The sequence below is a fragment of the Pinus tabuliformis genome, chromosome 7, assembly GCF_031772625.1.
Source record: "Pinus tabuliformis cultivar Carrire ecotype Pingquan chromosome 7, CPIR1, whole genome shotgun sequence".
Taxonomy (NCBI): domain Eukaryota; kingdom Viridiplantae; phylum Streptophyta; class Pinopsida; order Pinales; family Pinaceae; genus Pinus; species Pinus tabuliformis.
In genome coordinates, this window is record NC_142293.1 from 1,174,947,121 (window position 1) to 1,174,965,592 (window position 18,472).

The window sequence follows — 18,472 nt, forward strand, 5'->3', positions numbered from 1 at the left end:
GGTTCTTTGGACTTTTAAAGAATCTCTTGAGCTCAGCTTTGTATGGACAATCTTGTGTCCAATGATCCTCGTCACATATAAAACATGGATGAGGTGGCTTCCCTTTCTATTTCCCTTTCCTAGGAGAGCTTGAAGAAGCTTTTTCAGGTGACGGATCATCCTGCTGCTTCTTCTTCCCTTTGTTTTGTTTCTTCTTGCTTCCTGGTTGATTGGTTTCTTTGCCTTTATCTGCTGATATGGCATTTACTTCTGAAGCAAGAATCTCTTCATGGGCATTTCGATCTAAAGTCTTACGGGCTTTCTGAGGTGAAGCCTTTTTCGACTTCACGCTTGCAGTGCCAATCACGCCATCTCCGGCATGAGAGTCAATATTCGATTTAGGAGGGGGAGGAATTGAAAATTCAGGTCTGGGGGCATCAGGTATTTTGTCATAGAGCGTGCCAGACTGAGTATATACCAAGTCTAAATATTGAGCACGAGCAATGAATTGCTCCTCTGTTACGACTCCTCCTTTGGCCACATCCTCCGTTATAGCTGGAAGCAGTGACTTTATAAACCATTCAGCTAGTAGCTGATCAGGAACGTATGTTTTCACCATCCTTCGACGACGACGCCACTCATGTATATGATCAGATATGTGAGTAGCTGTCGTCTGCTTGAAGTTGGTCAGTATCTCGGTTCTTGTTTCATACCTGATAGGTAATTGAAAATGGGTTAAGAAAGTCGTGGCTAAGGAACTGAAATTGTCGAAAGAGGCTCTTGGCAATTCTATATACCATTTGGCCGCCGGACCTGTCAATGTCCTCTGGAAGAGGCGAAGTCTTATCAAATCATCGTTCAGAGTGTTCGATGAACACCACAGATGAAAATTCATGACGTGATTCGACGGGTCTTCACCGGGATTTCCATTGAATTTAGGAATGTCCGATTGAAGTTTGTGAGGAATCATGGGCCACCAAGGGGCGTAGGCGATAGGATCATTTGTCAACCGATGTAGATTGGGTAACTCCAGAGTTGCCACGAATGGCAGCTGCTGACTCAAGTTAGGTGAAGCGTACCCAGGGTACGACGGAATCGCCTGAGCGGTTGGTCTTTGCATACCAGCATAATGTAATTGATGCTGATATGATTGATACGGTTGATGGACTACTCCACCATAGAGTGGTTGGTTTTGACTGTATTGTAGGTACGGTTGTCCATTGTTCGCAAAAATTTGCTGCTCGGTACCTTGGTACACTTGCTGGAACTGCGGTTGTTGATACAGCACCAACCATTGTTGTGATACCATTGGTTGTTGTGCGATGCTTACCATTGGGCCAAGATGAGGGGTAAGGGTACCCGTTTGTGCTTGTGTTGCCCCGCCAGTCGGCGATTGTGGTTGGGTTACAGGGTCAAAGGGTTGTTGCATTACAACCTGAGAAAACTGAGGTTGACATGCAACAGGTATCATTTGAACTTGCGACACAGTCACAACTGCTGGTGTCGTCGGGATGTTCGTCACAGGCATTTTTTGTTGCATAGAATACACAACTCTTGGTTGCTGGGGTAGCATAGGTATCCAACCACTTGTAGTTATTCCAGTATAACCTGAATATGGTTGTGAACTCCCGTATGGGTAACCTCCCGGAGGGGGTAATGAAAAGGCATATTGCCCCCCATACGGTGGTGGTCCGGAACCGAGAGGATTTATTACACCTCGAGGACCGGATTGCCCAAATGGATTCCCGAAAGGATCGATTTGTTGAGTTCCAACATAGGAGTTACCGGGTATTATCCCGGGAGAACAAACAGGAACAGACCATACTGTCGTCATGGCCCTCGAAGGGACCCCCGCAAGCTGTTGAGAGTTAGGGACAGATGGTGTGCCAGCGAACATTGTCGGAATGACTGTAGGGAGTTCTGCTGTCGCTGTGTCATTTGGCACAGTCCTAGATGTTGACGGTTGTTCAGACATTTTGAGTCTACCCAGTAGATTGCCTAGTGATTCTTCAGGAACTTCTCTGGGTGATAGGCTAGCTCCTGATGCAGTAGGAAGTAGAGTGATCCCTGCTCCAAGATGTGTTGGAGTAGTTGCTTGCGGATCTTCTACAATCTCTTCTATTGCGATCAGACCGGGTGGAAGAGGAAGACCGTCAGGTCCGTAGAATATCTCTGGTGCCGAAGAAGGGGTTGTTTCAACAGCGACAGTTGTTTGAGGAGCAAGACTCTCTGAACCGATCACTGATGGACCTGATTCAGTAACACAAGTATTTGCTTTCAGACTAGGATCAGTGTTACTGTCCTTCTGGGGCTGTTGAACTTCTTCAATAGGGGCAGGGTTTCCAAAAATGTTTGGAGTAACTGGAACCTCAGATGTCATTGGAACACTTGTTCTAACTTTGACAGGAGATTTGGAACCAGTTGAACGAGGTCGCTTTGCCCGGGTTGTTTTCGATTCCGGGGACAAAGACGTTTGTCTTGTGTTCCTCCGCGAACGACGGTTCATCGATTGACTTTCTTCCACGATTGCGGATTACTTGATCAACCAACAATGCATAGGGTAAAATGTGTTTTCGAATTGAATTAATTTTAGACGCTTTTAAGACACAACTTGCTTTTTCATGTTTTAAGAGTCGAGAAAAAGCTAAAGATGACTCTAGTCTCCTTCGATGTATTAACGAGCCCGAAGTGACAAATGCTCGGATGGACTTTTTCAGTTATAGAGTTTGAAAAAGGCCAAAAGAAACTACTCTGGAGTTCTAGGCAAGGGTGTGCCAAACCTTTCGCGAAACCACATAATACGTTTTACGGTACGAGTGGTCGATCTTCGTGAATGCTGTGTTCACTGCATCGCGATCAGTAGGACGGCCGACACGGCTTCCTATGGATAAAGGCTTTGTTCCTATAGGGGTCCCCCAATATACGCGATGGTACGCGGGGCACAAGTCCGTATTAGTGCTATCGTCCCTCAGGAGGAATCACCCACCTTCGTAGAGATCGACAGTCACTATGTTTAACGACGCCGGTGCACGTCTCTACCTAGACCTCTACTGTGTTTCGTTATGTTTCAAAGAGTTGTTAGATAAATTCAGTTCTTTTTAGGTTGATCTTGCTTAGCAGTTTGCCTTTATGGATCACCACGTGATGTATGAGACAACTCCTAAATGCAGTCTAAGAATGATAAGCAAGCTTTTTCAATTCTTTCAACTTATGAAAACCTTAACTACTGAAGGAAAAGAAAGACATCATCTTTTCAAACAGATCATAGAGCACACACTGATGCACTTTTCCTAAATCGACATGCAAACTATCAAAATGCACATGCACAATGCAAGTATTTCTTTTCTTCTTCCTTAATGTTGATGTATTACAAAAAGAAAGCTGTTGTATAATTTCGAATTCAATTTCAAGCGAAAGAAAACAAGTTTTTGTCCAATAATCAAAAGAACACCTTAAGATTCACTCGTTTCAACACAAGAAATACTGAAATTCGAACCATATAACGAAAGCAAATGCTCAAGCAGCTATGAACAACAATAAACTAACTCTTAGAATCACAACGACACTTTCTCACAGGTCTAGATTCAAGAGGTCATAGCAAGACTAGTTCACTTTCGCTATGGGAAACTGTGAATGACAGCAAGAAATACAATAAGAACAATCACGGTTTCTTCATACAACTGAGGCAGAATGAAGGCAAAGAGAAGTGGTTTCAGCTGGGTATACAGGTTGACAACAGGCTGCAAAAACAATACTGGAAACTGGGCAACAGACAGTGGGGAATCTCAGCTGCACAAGGAAAAACTGGATCAGCGCAGGTGCTGCACTGTGAATCTGAGATGCAGCGCAGGTAGCCCCTTCGGGACCTACGTTGCAGTGCAGGTAGCCTTTGTGGCAGCTGCACTGATGAGACAAGTCACGTCTCTCTCAGATTCCGGGTCACAGTTTGCTAAAAAATGAGCGGTTTTTGGCCAAATCAGAGGCTGTCAGTCAAGTATACACTAGAGGATGATTAAGGGAAGATGAACACTATCACAAAGAGCTAAAAAGAGTCCTTGTGGATTTGCTCTTCAAATCATAAACAGGCCCAGCACTGGGCTAGAGCAGTTGCCCTCTACTTTGCATTCGATGGACTCGCATGCAGTTCGATTCGGTACTCTTTTGTTTAAGAAATGAATAGCAAGAAACACAAGCTACCAACAAGACACGATCCCCAGTGGAGTCGCCAGTCTGTTGTGGGGGAAAGTATCCAACTCGGAATGACCCTAACCCACTCTAAGGGTGACAGTTCCTTAGCAACATTTGAAAGCAAAGCTATCTAAAGTTTCTTCTTTATGACATGCAAGAGATAAAAGGAAGAGATCCACTTACCGATGTCTTGCGCAAATGGTCGATCCAATCTCCTTTGATTGCCGCTTGCTCCCAGCTCCAAGTCTTTTCACGGGCCCAGCTACACGAGATCCTGCAAATAAGACAAGAAAATGAAACTACAAGAGGCATGCATTCATAATCGATTCAAGGATTAGCATAAATCAAAGACGCAAGTAAGACAACACACCATTGAAACACATGCGAATAGAAGAACCTCAAATGCTTTATTAATATATGGAAGTAAGGTTCAGGCGGTGATACAACCATGAGAGGTCCAATCCAGCATCACCTTCTCGACGGAGAGAAATCTCTTCTTCACCTCCCTCAAGCAATCACCCAATACTCTCAACTGTAAACCAACAGCAATTCTTTGCACAAAATTCCGGCCTCAGATCCCATGGGATGAGATCCTTATATAGAGTTTTGGAGTGAAGATAAGTCAGCTTGATGTGTGACTTGTTGTCCTCTTCAACTCCAGTTGTTCTTCAGTTCTTCACTCGGAGTTTCTGTCTTCCACTTGGAGTTTTAGAAGCTCTTAACTCATCATTAGGCGAATCTTATCATCAAGTGTCTTTTTAGAAGCTTCCTGGGCACTAGCACTTTGAGAAAAAGATTCCTCCACATGTCCAAGGACGCCCAACGCAGGTAGCCTTTGTTCTACTTGCTATGCAACGCAGGTAGCCTTTGTTGTACCTGCTATGCAGCGCAGATGCCTAGTGGAGCAGTTGCAATGATCCAAAACTGACCTGTTTTTGAGTGTTTTTCAGTGGAGAACTGATTTGCAGTGCTGTGGTTTGCTGACCTTGTTCCTCTAAGGGTAAGAACAACTTGTTTAGGGACTTTGGATCCCTTAGATTATTGACATTTCATGCTCTATGCTGTAAGGCACAAAAATGTCTATAACAAGCACGCCTCAAGTACAAACTGGTGTTGAACAACCAATTTTTGAAGTTCCACAAGCTGCTGACGACATTCCAGGAGATCAGGTAGTTCAAGAGTTACCAAGAACTTTTGAACAACGAGTTGAACCACATACTTCTCAGGAAGATGATGGTACAACATTAAGAAGATCTACTAGATCAAAGAGATCAGCAATTCCTGATGATTATGTTGTGTATCTGCAAGAATCTGACTACAACATTAGAGCCGAAAATTATCCCGAGTCCTTTTCACAAGCCATGAGTTGCAAAGAATTAGAATTATGGTACAATGCCATGAAGGAAGAGGTGAATTCTATAAAGAGTAATGAAGTCTGGAATCTTGTTGAGTTGCCTAATTGTGAAAAACCATTGGATGTAAATGGGTCTTTAATACAAAGAAATACTCATTGGGCAACGTTGAGAGATACAAGGCAAGACTTGTTGCTAAGGGATTCACTCAGAAAGAAGGAATCGACTACACGAAGACTTTTTCTCTTGTATCCAAGAAAGATTCCTTGTGCATTATTATGGCATTAGTAGCCCATTTTGACTTGGATTTGCAACAAATGGATGTGAAAACAACATTTCTCAATGGAGATCTAGAGGAGGAGGTTTACATGAAACAGCCTGAACGATTCCTCTCTAGTGATGGTGAGCAATTGGTTTGCAAGCTAAAGAAATCCTTATACGGTTTAAAACAAGCATCCCGCCAATGGTATTTGAAATTCCATAATGTAATTTCTTCCTTCGGTTTTGTAGAAAACATTATGGATCAATGTATATACTTGAAAGTCAATGGGAGTAAAATATGTTTTCTTGTTTTATATGTGGATGACATTTTGCTAGCAACCAATGATAAGGGTTTACTGCATGAGGTGAAATAATTCCTCTCTAAAAATTTCGATATTAAGGATATGGGTGAGGCATCGTATATCATTGGCATGAAGATCCATAGAGACAAATTTCGAGGCATGTTGGGTCTGTCTCAGGAAACCTATATTAATAAAATTTTAGAGACATTTCAGATGAAGAATTGTTCACCAAGTGTAGCTCCCATTCTAAAGGGTGATAGGTTCAATTTGAACCAATGCCCGAAGAACAACTTTGAAAGGGAACAAATGAAGAAAATTCCATATGCTTCTACTGTCGGAAGACTAATGTATGCTCAGGTTTGCACAAGACCTGACATTGCAATTTTTGTGGGAATTTTGGGACGATATCAGAGTGATCCAGGTATAGACCACTCGTGAGCTGCAAAGAAAGTAATGATGTACCTTCAAGGAACCAAAAGCTACATACTTATGTATAGACGGATGGAAAATTTGGAAGTAATTGGCTGCTCAGATTCTGACTTTGCTAGATGTGTTGATTCACGCAAATCAACATCAGGATACATTTTTATGATGGCCGGTGGAGCTGTATCATGGAGGAGTGACACGTAGACCTTGATTGTCACTTCCACTATGGAAGCTGACATCATCTCCTGTTTTGAGGATACTTTACATGGTATATGGCTTAAGAGTTTCATTTCTGGGTTTAGAATTATGGATTCTATCTCTAAGCCATTGAGAATGTATTGCGACAATTCAGTTGCTGTTTTTATGGCTAAAAACAACAAAAGTGGAAATTGAGACAAACACATCGACGTTAAGTATTTAGCTATAATGGAACGTGTTAAACAAAAGAAAGTGGTCATTGAGCATGTTAGCACCGAATTGATGATTGTTGATCCTTTGACTAAGGGCATGCCACTGTTGAAATTCAAGGATCATGTAGTGAATATGGGACTTGGTTCCATTATGTAGTTTCTCATTGTATGGACAATGTTATTTTAATGAAATTCTTAATTATTGTGATGTATTTCTCATATTTATGTGCACCTTAATTTGATTTGAGAAAATTCATCTGTGTAGGACCAAGAATAAACATAGGGTTTATTCATTAAGAAATTGTTGCCACATAAATTGTAATAGAAATAAATACATAGTATACATGGAAGATAATACTCGTCATTAGAGGACTTATCACCATGATTCATGTATATATTACTTAATAGAGTTTATCAATGGATTTTAAGATGAGACATTAAGATTGGAAGTATGGAGCAAGTGGGAGAATGTTAAGCTCCCTTTACATTTCCCCAACTGCCACCGATAATTCGGAAACAAACTACAAGTCATTTCCTTCAATTTGGGAAACCAACTACAGTCATTTCCTAAAATTACAGAAATCGGCTGGACTTAATTAATTTCTCGTGGGGAGCTTCTGGAGTGGTCCATTACTCCCTCTGCTGTTTTCTACCATGATCTGTGGAACACTTGACACATAGCCAACTAATGCTTGATGGAAGCTTGGCTATATATACTTCTGTTTGGTCCCCAAGCTCAGTAACTCAACCCCCTTCAGCTTTACACCATCAAGTTAGAGTGAGCAGAGCTTGGAAGTGGCATCTAGTTGAGAGTTTTTGGGTGAAATTTTTGTAATTTTGAAGGCGGCTGAGATCGATGGGTAGTTTCTAGAATTGATTGATGTATATGTTTTCATTAATCTCATTGGTGTTTGAGAAAATCGGGGTATGCAGTTTTGGAGTATATAATTTCCAAACCACTCAATGACGAAGGCCTCATATTTTAGTCGGTAAAGTTTTCAAGAGGTCGTGGGATCGAAGTTTATAAAGGGTGAATAGCCTCATCATATTAAAAATTCATTCTGGCATGGCATTTTGGTACATTTCTCCCATGTCCACTCCATTGCTACCATTGTCTATTTGTATGAGCCATAAATCCATACATACTAGTGGTTGTGCATTGAAAGATTCGAGTTCGAAACTTGGGAAGACACATTTCTTGTAGTTGTGTGTGTTTTTTTGAGGTTGAAGGTGTACCGAGCGCCAAAACGGGAGGGAGAAATAGTGACAGATTGTGACCAAGTATCAATGGCTGGAGGTATGTTTTCTTGGGCATTGAAGTTTTCGATTATTTTTAAGTGTTTATTCCGCATTATAGAATCATTATTAAGCTATCAAAACCTACAAATAAACATGTCCATTGCATTGGGTATAGACACAATTGGTTTTGAAGACGTATTTATTCAACTTTTTCACATGAATTAAGATGCACAGAGAAAAATCCTACCATACTTTCAATCATCCGGGATTGGAGATATTTTTTATAATACATCTCTCTTATAATATATAAAGAATGTTTAATAAAAAACATTTCATTTACAATATATGAATAATAAAATAGCTTTGTACGACATATAAAAGAATGTAAGCAATGCCATGAACATATAAATTATAATCATGTCATGAACCAATCACTCAAGTCTATAAGGTGAGTCGTCTTGTTATTCCAGAATAGTAAAATCAAGTGTTTAGCCTTCCCTACCTTGAACAGTAAAATCAAGAGGTGTTTAGCCTACCCTACGTTGAACAGTTATTTCAATGAAGTAATACACCCCAACCGTTTAAGTTTGGTTGTGGGACCTCCCATCTGGTTGCTTCTTCCCAACCAAACAACCACTTGAATGGACATTCATTGATGTCATCGAACCATCATTATCGTCAACAATGGAATGTTTTCAGTGAAGTTGAAATTCTCGTTAGCTTCATGTATATTCTTTCCATGTGCACTACCATCATCATAGAGCTGAATCGATTTCCTTCTCTCCATAAAGCGCTGAATTCGATTGAGTGACTCTTTCACTATATGATCGGTCATATTGGCAAAGCAGAACCTAAACCACCCAGGTTCACTACACTGGCAAGAAGAACCGAGAGAAACATTCAAGCTAATCACTTTTAAGATATCTCCCACGGTCTAATCTCCCCTTCTTGGTTACGGGATTGCAGCAGATGTCTTAGATCCACCCAGTAGAGAAAACCCGTGTAGCTATTCAGGCAATTGATGCCAGCAACACGTAGTCGAAAGACGAACATTTCACCTATTTTTTGTAAGCTCTTACTACTCTCTGCTAGATATTTTCTTACAAATTCCATGTCAGATAGCATTGAAGCAACCGAGTATTGAGTCTATGAAGAAATCAATGAGAAGCTGGACATTCTGCGTGTAGCGGTAACGACTGTATCATTATAAGAGTAAATGACTCCGACTCAGAAGCCCGGTAGTCCTAGGTCTTTCGACAGACCGTAAAGAATATGAACACACTCACTCTGATAACTTTTATTGGTGGCAAAAATCTCTGCAATGCTTGTGAAATTCTTTGGAGATGAAAAGATTGATCCCCGATAGATCTCGTCACAGACAAGATTAATGTTCTTCTTAGACACAAAACCAAGAAGATTTCTTAGAGTGATAGCATTGATGGTTGTTCCTAATGGATTTGAAGGATTTGTTATTAAAAGACCCTTCACTTGTATATTTCGAGCCCTGGCTATCTGATAGGCTCCTTCAAGTGCAGGTATAGTTATCTGAAAATTATCATAACTGCAACAGTGTACGGGTATCATCTCTACACATATGCCCCATCTCAGATCTCCATCAAAACTGCAGTCACAAAAGAGTCATACTCATTTAGTTCCAGCTTCATTTATGAAGCAGAAGTTAATTATGTGATTAGATTAAAATATAATTACCAAATTTGAATTTGGATTTCAATAATAGTTTGAATTAAGAAATGGGAAAAATTGGAGACTGTATATCTTCAGAATACTAAAATATATTATATTTTTCAACATTTAAATTTTTTTCAATAAAATAATATAATATTAAAAACCTCGTCAACTTCTTCAAAATGGTTTTCAATAATAATTTTTGCAAATAAAATTATATACATGAACAAACTGTGTAGCTTTGACATAATTTTATATCAAAATGGCAAATTATAGATTATGAGGATTTCTGTATTCATCCCTATAACAAACTATACCATAGCTTATACAACTCCCACTGAACTTGATACAAATTCCATATTACAATGATTCGAGATTACCACCCAAATTTATGTTTAAAATGTGATCAATATTAAATGTGTATAAACATTTTTCTTAAAATATACATTTATATCTTCAATTACTATTACCTATTTATCAAACTAAATTATATTTTATTTTATAACTACTAAAATTAACGTCTATTAATTTTAATTATGTATTTATATAATAAAAATTTATTTTATAATAGAAAATATTAATATTACAATTTATTGCTTATTTAAATTTCCAATAAAAATTTCATTGTATAAAAATTCAACTCATGTAATGGGTAGCATATGCCATATCATGGACCTTAGGAATTAATTTTATTGTGAATCCATGGATTGGTCGGTGATTAATTTCGAACTTTCGTATCAAACCTCTAAGCCAATCGAATAACCGGATTTTCAGATTTTTTTCGCCGGTAAGATCGAATTTGGTAATTATGGATTGAAATATTTAATTAACAAACCTATTCCATATCATCAAATTCTAGCACATATAGATTTTCGGTGAATACTCCAGTGATTTTTTCGAAGGAAGGAACCTTATTTCGTGGTAACAGTTATTGGTAGTTATTAGTATTTATAAAATGTTTGGGAATTTAGAATTAGCTCAAGTTATATTTCAAAATATTTTTAAAATTCACAATTTAGTTTAGTTACGTTATCTGTAATTTAGTTAAGTTCAGTGGATACGACTAAGGGGAGAAAATTATTACAATTGACCTCAATCTCGGCAGTCCCATCAATTCTGGAATAAAAAAATTGACTTTAATTCACCTCGCTCTGGGTGGTCCCATCCACTCTGGAATATTTATGAAATCCTCAATTCAGTAGAGTTTAGAGTAGTCAGAAAGTTAGTTTCATTCCTTAACAGCCGACCTACCACCTTTTTATACAGTCTACTAACTGATGCTTCAGAATTGGAAAGACCAGAGTGAGGTCAAAAAAATCACTCCACTCGTCTTTCTGGTATTGTCAAATATTTTACAAATCAACCTTCTAGATAAGGATCTATCCCCAGTATTTCAAAGTATTTAAAGGATGGCTATCTATCCTACAAGCGATATGAGGAAGTTAACGTCGATTACTTCACGCAAATCAGTATTCATTGACAGTAATGGAAATGAGTTTACCTCGGGTAGTATGGCGTTGGTACTAGAAAGGTTTCACCAGGATCAGCCAGACAGAATGTCAGCAGCTCATGGGCTGCAGTTTCTCCTGCAGTGAGAACAATTCTATCTCTTTCAAACTTCGCTTTTCTTCCTCTAACTTCTTCCATAAACATGGAAATTCCCTGCGTCAACCATTCAACATTTTCAGTAATATTTAATCACATCCAAAGACACTTAAATAAAGTGGAAGTACATCTTTTGGTATACAATATTCAAGTTCTTAGAGAACACGTCAATTTTGTATGTTACAGTTTTCAACCTTTCAACAATCAGGAAGGTGTTGAAATGTTAATTTCAAACTGCAGCGTCATTTTTTGAAAACCACCAAAGTTCCCCGCACCACTTTTTGCTGAACAACAGTAATTCTCCAAAGGCAGCGATCACACTAATTAGCTGCCACGTGCCTGAGTGGTTTTTCAAAACAAGTTTTCCCTGGCGCATAAAGTTCGGCAAGAAAGGGCCTTGCGATTCGCCGTAAACCATCCGATTGGATTGGCAGGCTTCCAATGTATGCACTGATCTCCATGCTTGGAACGGAAGGGAGGAAACAAGATTCGTACAGAGTCCCATCCATTCTTACAGACCTCAGTTGACTAGACTGTACAATCTTGACGCATGGAAGATATTGGTGGCAGATGTAGGACCAATTGGATCAGTGAAGTTAATGAAACTTAATACAGTTGGTAAATGTAGGTGAAATTTTAAATTTTATTGTTTTTTTTATTCACTTTTTTGTGGCACAAGTAACATGTAATATCATATGTTTTGTTTTTGTTATTGAATATGTAAAGAAAAAGGGTAATACGCAGTGTGCGAATGTAAGAAGCGAATGAATTATTTTTTTTACACAATAGTGTGTTTATTTTTCAGAGGAGACAGAGTATTTTTTTTTTAATACACAACAGTGCAGACACAACAGTGTTTCAGTAGTGTTATTTTGTTTTGGAGAGACAGAGTGAAATTTCTTTCTAGAACTGAAGTGTTCTTGTGTAATCCCTTGGATGGAGGAAGAATTTTGTAACAACAGTCTTGTTAATGAATACAAGTTTTTTTATGTGTGTTGCTGAAATTCTATCTTCAGCAAAAACAATTTTTGTTCCTCTGTATTAAAAACAGAGCATTATTCTCTATTCATTTTTGTTTGGAATTATTAGAAATTCCCAACATGGTATCGGAACTTGTCTAGGCTCTTTGAATGTGTCAAAGAAGCTGAAGGAAAGATTTATTGCTGCAGCAGCTTCTCCAGCAGAGTGAAGACTCAGTCAAGAAAGAAACCAAGATATTTCTCAAGTTAGTTTTTGTGTTACTGTTGAAGACAATCAGTTCTTTTAAATACACAGTCAAGTATTTTGAAGAGTGCAAGAATGGTTGGAGCCAACACTAGCATGGGTATCTGTAATACTCATCTCCCACACTTTAATGGGAAAAACTATAACTATTGGGCAATAACTATGAGAGCTTTGCTTGCTTCCCAAAACTTATGGGAATTTGTTGAGGATGGATTTGAAGAACCAGCAGATGAAAATGAGTTTAATAATTTAACTCAGGCAGAAAAAGCTCTGTTGAAGAGCTATAAGAAAAAGAATTCTAAAGCCCTCTACTTTTTGTATCAAGCAGTGCATGAGAGTGTGTTTCCAAGAATAGCAGCAGCCAAGACATCCAAAGAAGCATGTAAAACTCTCAAGATAGCCTATCAAGGCATAGAGAAAGTGAAGACAACAAAACTACAGTTGCTGAGGAGAGATTTTGAGAGTCTCTACATGAAGGAGTCAGATAATATTGACTCATTCTTCACACATGTGATTGGTTTGGTCACACAGATAAGGTCTCATGGAGAGATTCTTGAAGAAAGGAGGATTGTGGAGAAACTATTGAGGATCCTACCCTCAAGGTTTGATGTGATTGTCACTACCATAGAAGAGACAGGATCTCACAAACTTCTCAGTTAATGAACAACATGCATCACTGATAACACATGAGAAAAGATTGAATAGAAATGAAAACTCATCTCTAGAGAATGCCTTTAAGACCCAGATGTTCTTTGGAAGAGGAAGAGATCAAGGCAAAGGAAACAAGAGAGGAAGAGGCAGATGCCAAAACAGAGGTGGAAGAAACAGTCTAGCAAATTCTCAAGGAAGAGGCAACAATCCAAATCAGAACCAAGGCCAAGGCAGCAACCAACAAAGTGGAAAACATCATACTCAAGGACAAAGGTATGATAAATCCAATGTCCAATGTCACTATTATAAAAAATATGGGCATTATGCAAATGAATGTAGGAAGAATCAGCATGATATGAGTAATAGAACTAGTGCAAATTTCACTAGAGAAAATATTAGCGAAGATAATTTGTTTTTAGCCTGTAATATGACTGAAGAAAAGAGTGAAGATGTATAGTTTCTAGAATCCCGTTGCAGTAACCATATGACATGAAACATAGCCTTGTTTTCTATGTTAGATCACAGTGTGAAGTCACAAGTCACACTAGGGACTGATAGTAAATTTTTTGTTATGGGAAAAGGAGAAGTAAATGTCTTAACAAAGAAATGTGAAAAGAAAACCATAGCAGATGTTTATTATGTTCCTGGAATGAAATGTAACCTCATAAGTATTAGACAGCTTATTCAAAAGGGGTACAATGTTTTCTTTGTGAATGACGTATGCACCATCATGGATAAAACACCCAGCAGACAATGTATTACTGAAGTGAAGATGATAAGGAACAAAATGTTCCCTCTCAGAATGAAAGCAGATTTAAAAAATGGAGAAGAAATAGCAGCAGTGACACAAGAAGCTTTCAAAAGCGAACCAAAAGATGAAAATTGGTTGTGGCACTTGAGATTTGGACATCTCAACTTTGGAGGTCTTAACTTGTTGAATAGAAAAGGAATGGTAAGAGGATTACCATTGATAGAGAAACCAGACAACCTTTGTGAAGGTTGTATCTTGGGGAAACAACACAGAGAAAGTTTTCCATCTGGGAAAAGCATAAGGACAAAATCACCCTTAGAGATTGTCCACTCAGATTTATGTGGACCGATGAAAACTCTATCACTTGCAAGCAGCCACTATATGCTAACATTTATTGATGATTTTACTAAAAAAGCTTGGGTTTATTTCCTGAAGAACAAAAGTGAAGTGTTTGAAAGATTTTGCAATTTCAAAGCACTTGTAGAAAACCAAAGAGGTTGCATATCAAAGTTCTAAGAACTGATAGAGGAGGTGAGTATATCTCCAAATAATTTCTATGTTTTTGTAGAGAAAATGGAATTCATAAGTAGTTTACCACTATGTACACTCCGCAGCAAAATGGGGTTGCCGAAAGGAAGAATAGGACAATCATGGATATGGCGAGGAGTATGTTAAAGGCAAAGCATTTGACAAATTATTATTGGGCAGAAGCTGTACACTGTGCATCGTACATTTTGAATAGATGCCCTACAAAAGCAGTCATGAACAGAGTGCCGGAAGAAGCATGGAGTGGGACAAAGCAAGGAGTCGCCCACATGAAAGTTTTGGATGTGTGGCTTATGCACACATTCCAGATCAACTAAGGAAGAAATTGGACAACAAATGAGAGAAATGTATTTTCATTGGATAAAGTGAGGAATCCAAAGCTTATAGGTTATATAACACATCCACCAAGAAGCTTATTGTGAGTAGAGATGTTCATTTCATTGAGAAGGAAGCTTGTGATGGAAGCATAGAGAAGACAGTGAATGTTAAAAACTCTGTCTCATAATGAAGATGATGAGGAGATGACTGAAATACATCCCCAAATAGCAGCACCAACACAAGGGCAGCAAGAGACACCCTTGAGGAGAAATGAAAGTGCTTCTTCAAGCACACCACAAGGAGGAAATTCAAGTGCTTCTTCAAGCACTTGTATACCAAATGAAAGAGGTAAGAAGTTCAGAAATTTAAGTGACATTTATGAACAAGAAGCAACAAATGAAGGTACGAAATCTTTGTTTGCTTTATATTGTCATGTTGATGACCCTGTTCATTTCGAAGAAGCAATTAAGGATAGGAAATGGATAGAAGCTATGGATGAGGAGATCGATGCCATAGAAAGAAACAAGTCATGGGATTTAGTTGAACTACCAAAAGGAAAAGAAGTCATTGGAGTTAAATGGGTCTACAAGACCAAGAGTAATGCTAAAGGAAAAATAAAAAGACACAAGGCAAGATTGATTGTCAAAGGATATAAGCAGTAGTATGGGAGAGACTATGAGGAAACTTTCGCACCGGTTGCTAGAATGGAAACCGTGAGAGCAGTGTTGTCCATAGCAGCAGAAAACAAGTGGAAAGTTTACCAAATGGACGTGAAGTCAGCACTCCTAAATGGACTGTTAATGGGAGAGGTTTACATGGAACAACCTCTAGGCTATGGAAAGAAAGGCCAAGGGCACAAAGTGTGCAGATTGAAGAAAACTCTTTAAGGGCTGAAGAAAGCACCAAGAGCATGGTACAGTAGGATAGATTCCTATCTACTGGAAAATGGATTTGAAAAGTGTGAGGGAGAACCCACCCTCTACATCAAAGAAAATGATGGTAAAATACTAATTTTTGTGTTATATGTTGATGAGGTTATTTTAACAAGTAATGATGATTACCTTATTGAAAATTTCAAGACAGTTATGAAAGAAGAATTTGAAATGACTAACATGGGTTTGCTGAGATACTTCTTAGGAATAGAAGTAGAACAAAATGGAAATGGGATTTTGATCTCACAAGCGAAATATGTTAATGAAGTGTTGGAAAGATTTAATATGCACGAGAGCAAAGTAGCGATCACTCCCACAGTGATGGGACTAAAACTCAACAAAGAGGACAACATCAAGGAATTTGATCCTAGTTTGTACAAGAGCATAGTTGGCAGCCTCATCTTTTTTACTACAACTAGATTGGATATAATGCATGCTGTTAGTTTGATTTCCATATTCATGGAGAGGCCAAAAGAAGCACATTGGGAGGGAGAAAAACAGATTCTGAGGTATGTTAAAGGTACTAAAAGATTTGGCATTTTATATACTGCTTCAGAATGTTCAGATTTAATTGGATACACTAATAGTGATTGGGCTGGAAGTGCACATGATCGGAAAAGCACTTCCGGTTATGTTTTTCACATGGGTTCACAAGCCATTTCATGGGCTTCTAAAAAACAGTCTATTGTAGCATTGTCTACAGCAGAGGCAGAATATGTGGCAACTACAACAGTGGTGTGTCAAGCAATTTGGATGAAAATGATGTTATGGAGTTTATGTCAAGAGCAAGCAAAAGGAACTGTGATTTTTTATGACAATAGCTCAGCTATTGCATTATCCAAGAATTCTATATTTCATAAGAGAACGAAACACATTGACATAAGGTTTCATTACATGAGGGAATTGGTAAACAATGGTGAAATTGTTTGACAACACTGCAGAACTTAGGAGCGGGTTGTAGATATTGTGACCAAACCATTGGGGGAGAAAAGTTTTGAGTTTTTGAGGAAATGTTTGCGTATGACTCATAACATAGCAGCTCAAATTAAATGGGAGTGTTGAAATGTTAATTTCAAATTGCATCGTCATTTTTTGAAAACCACCAAAGTCCCCCGCACCTCTTTATGCTGAACAGCGGTAATTCTCTGAAGGCAGCGGTCACACTAATCAGCTACCACGTGCCTGAGTGGTTTTGCAAAACAAGTTTTCCCCGTCGCATAAAGTTCAGCAAGAAAGGGCTGTGCGATTTGCCATCAACCATCCGATTGGATTGGCAGGCTTTCAATGGATGCACTGATCTCCATGCTTGGAACGGAAGGGAGGAAACAAGATTCCTACAGAATCCCATCTATTCCCATCTATTCGTACAGACCTCAGTTGACTAGACTGTACAATCTTGATGCACAGAAGATATTGGTGGCAGACGTATGACCAATTGGATCAGTGAAGTTAATGAAACTTAATACGATTGGTAAATGTAGGTGAAATTTAAAATTTTATTGTTTTTTTTATTCACTTTTTTACGGCACAAGTAAAATGTAATATCATATGTTTTGTTTTTGTTATTGAATATGTAATGAAAAAGGGTAATACGCAGCGTGTGAATGGAAGAAGCCAATGAATTTTTTTTTTACGTGTTTATTTTTCAGAGGAGACAAAGTATTTTTTTTTTCAGAGGAGATATAGTATTTTTTTGTAATGCACAACAGTGCAGACACAGCAGTGTTTCAGCAGTGTTATTTTTTTTGGAGAGACGGAGTGAAATTTCTTTCTGGAAGTGAAGCGTTCTTGTGTAGGAAGAATTTTGTAACAAGAGTCTTGTTAATGGATACAAGTTTTTTTATGTGTGTTGCTGAAACTCTGTCTTCAGCAAAAACAATTTTTGTTTCTCTGTTTTAAAAACAGAACATTCTTCTCTGTGCATTTTTATTTGGAATTATCAAAAATTCCCAACAAAGAGCCATGGTAATCTTGATGAAGATTGATTTCCTTAAACCTCGACAAACCTTCGTCGGCACAAATCGATGCCGTTGGATGCGTAAGTAGCCAGCTTTTCAGCAAGTCGAATGACAACTTCAAGTAATATCGTGCAATTCGAAGCACATTTAATTGTTTTCCAGCACAAATGTGTGTGAAAAATGATAGAATATGAATAAATATGTTATGTTGTCTACATACTCTCTACCAAACCCATTTGCATGATTCCCGAACGGTTGTTTATCGGATGGTAGGGATTAGCATCATACTCCTTCCAGCGGCCAAAATATGGAGAGTCTTCCCCATGGGCTTTAGACGTTGCCAACGATGAAAGGCGCACTACTTTTACAGGCAATCCTTTAGTAGCGTCTTGTTGCTGCTGCATTGCTCGGCCGTCCATCGATATCGCCATATTGGCATGCTATCTACTTGATCTGCTGTGCTACGGTTGAACGAATGATACACACGCAGAAGTTGAAGCAATCGACGTGCTTGTGTATATGGAGACCTTAGCTTTATATAACTTCTCCAACCTACACCAATATCGGCACTACATGGCACGAAACGATGATGACATAAGAACTTCTGAAAATACTATTGGAATTAAATGTTCAAATCGAATGAC

General features: G+C 38.5%; 1 pseudogene; it reads right to left on the minus strand.

Moving 5' to 3' along the window:
- Positions 1–8,815: 8,815 nt before the first annotated feature.
- LOC149251637 (1-aminocyclopropane-1-carboxylate synthase 7-like) lies at positions 8,816–18,259 on the minus strand (annotated as a pseudogene).
- Between the last annotated feature and the right edge of the window lie 213 nt (positions 18,260–18,472).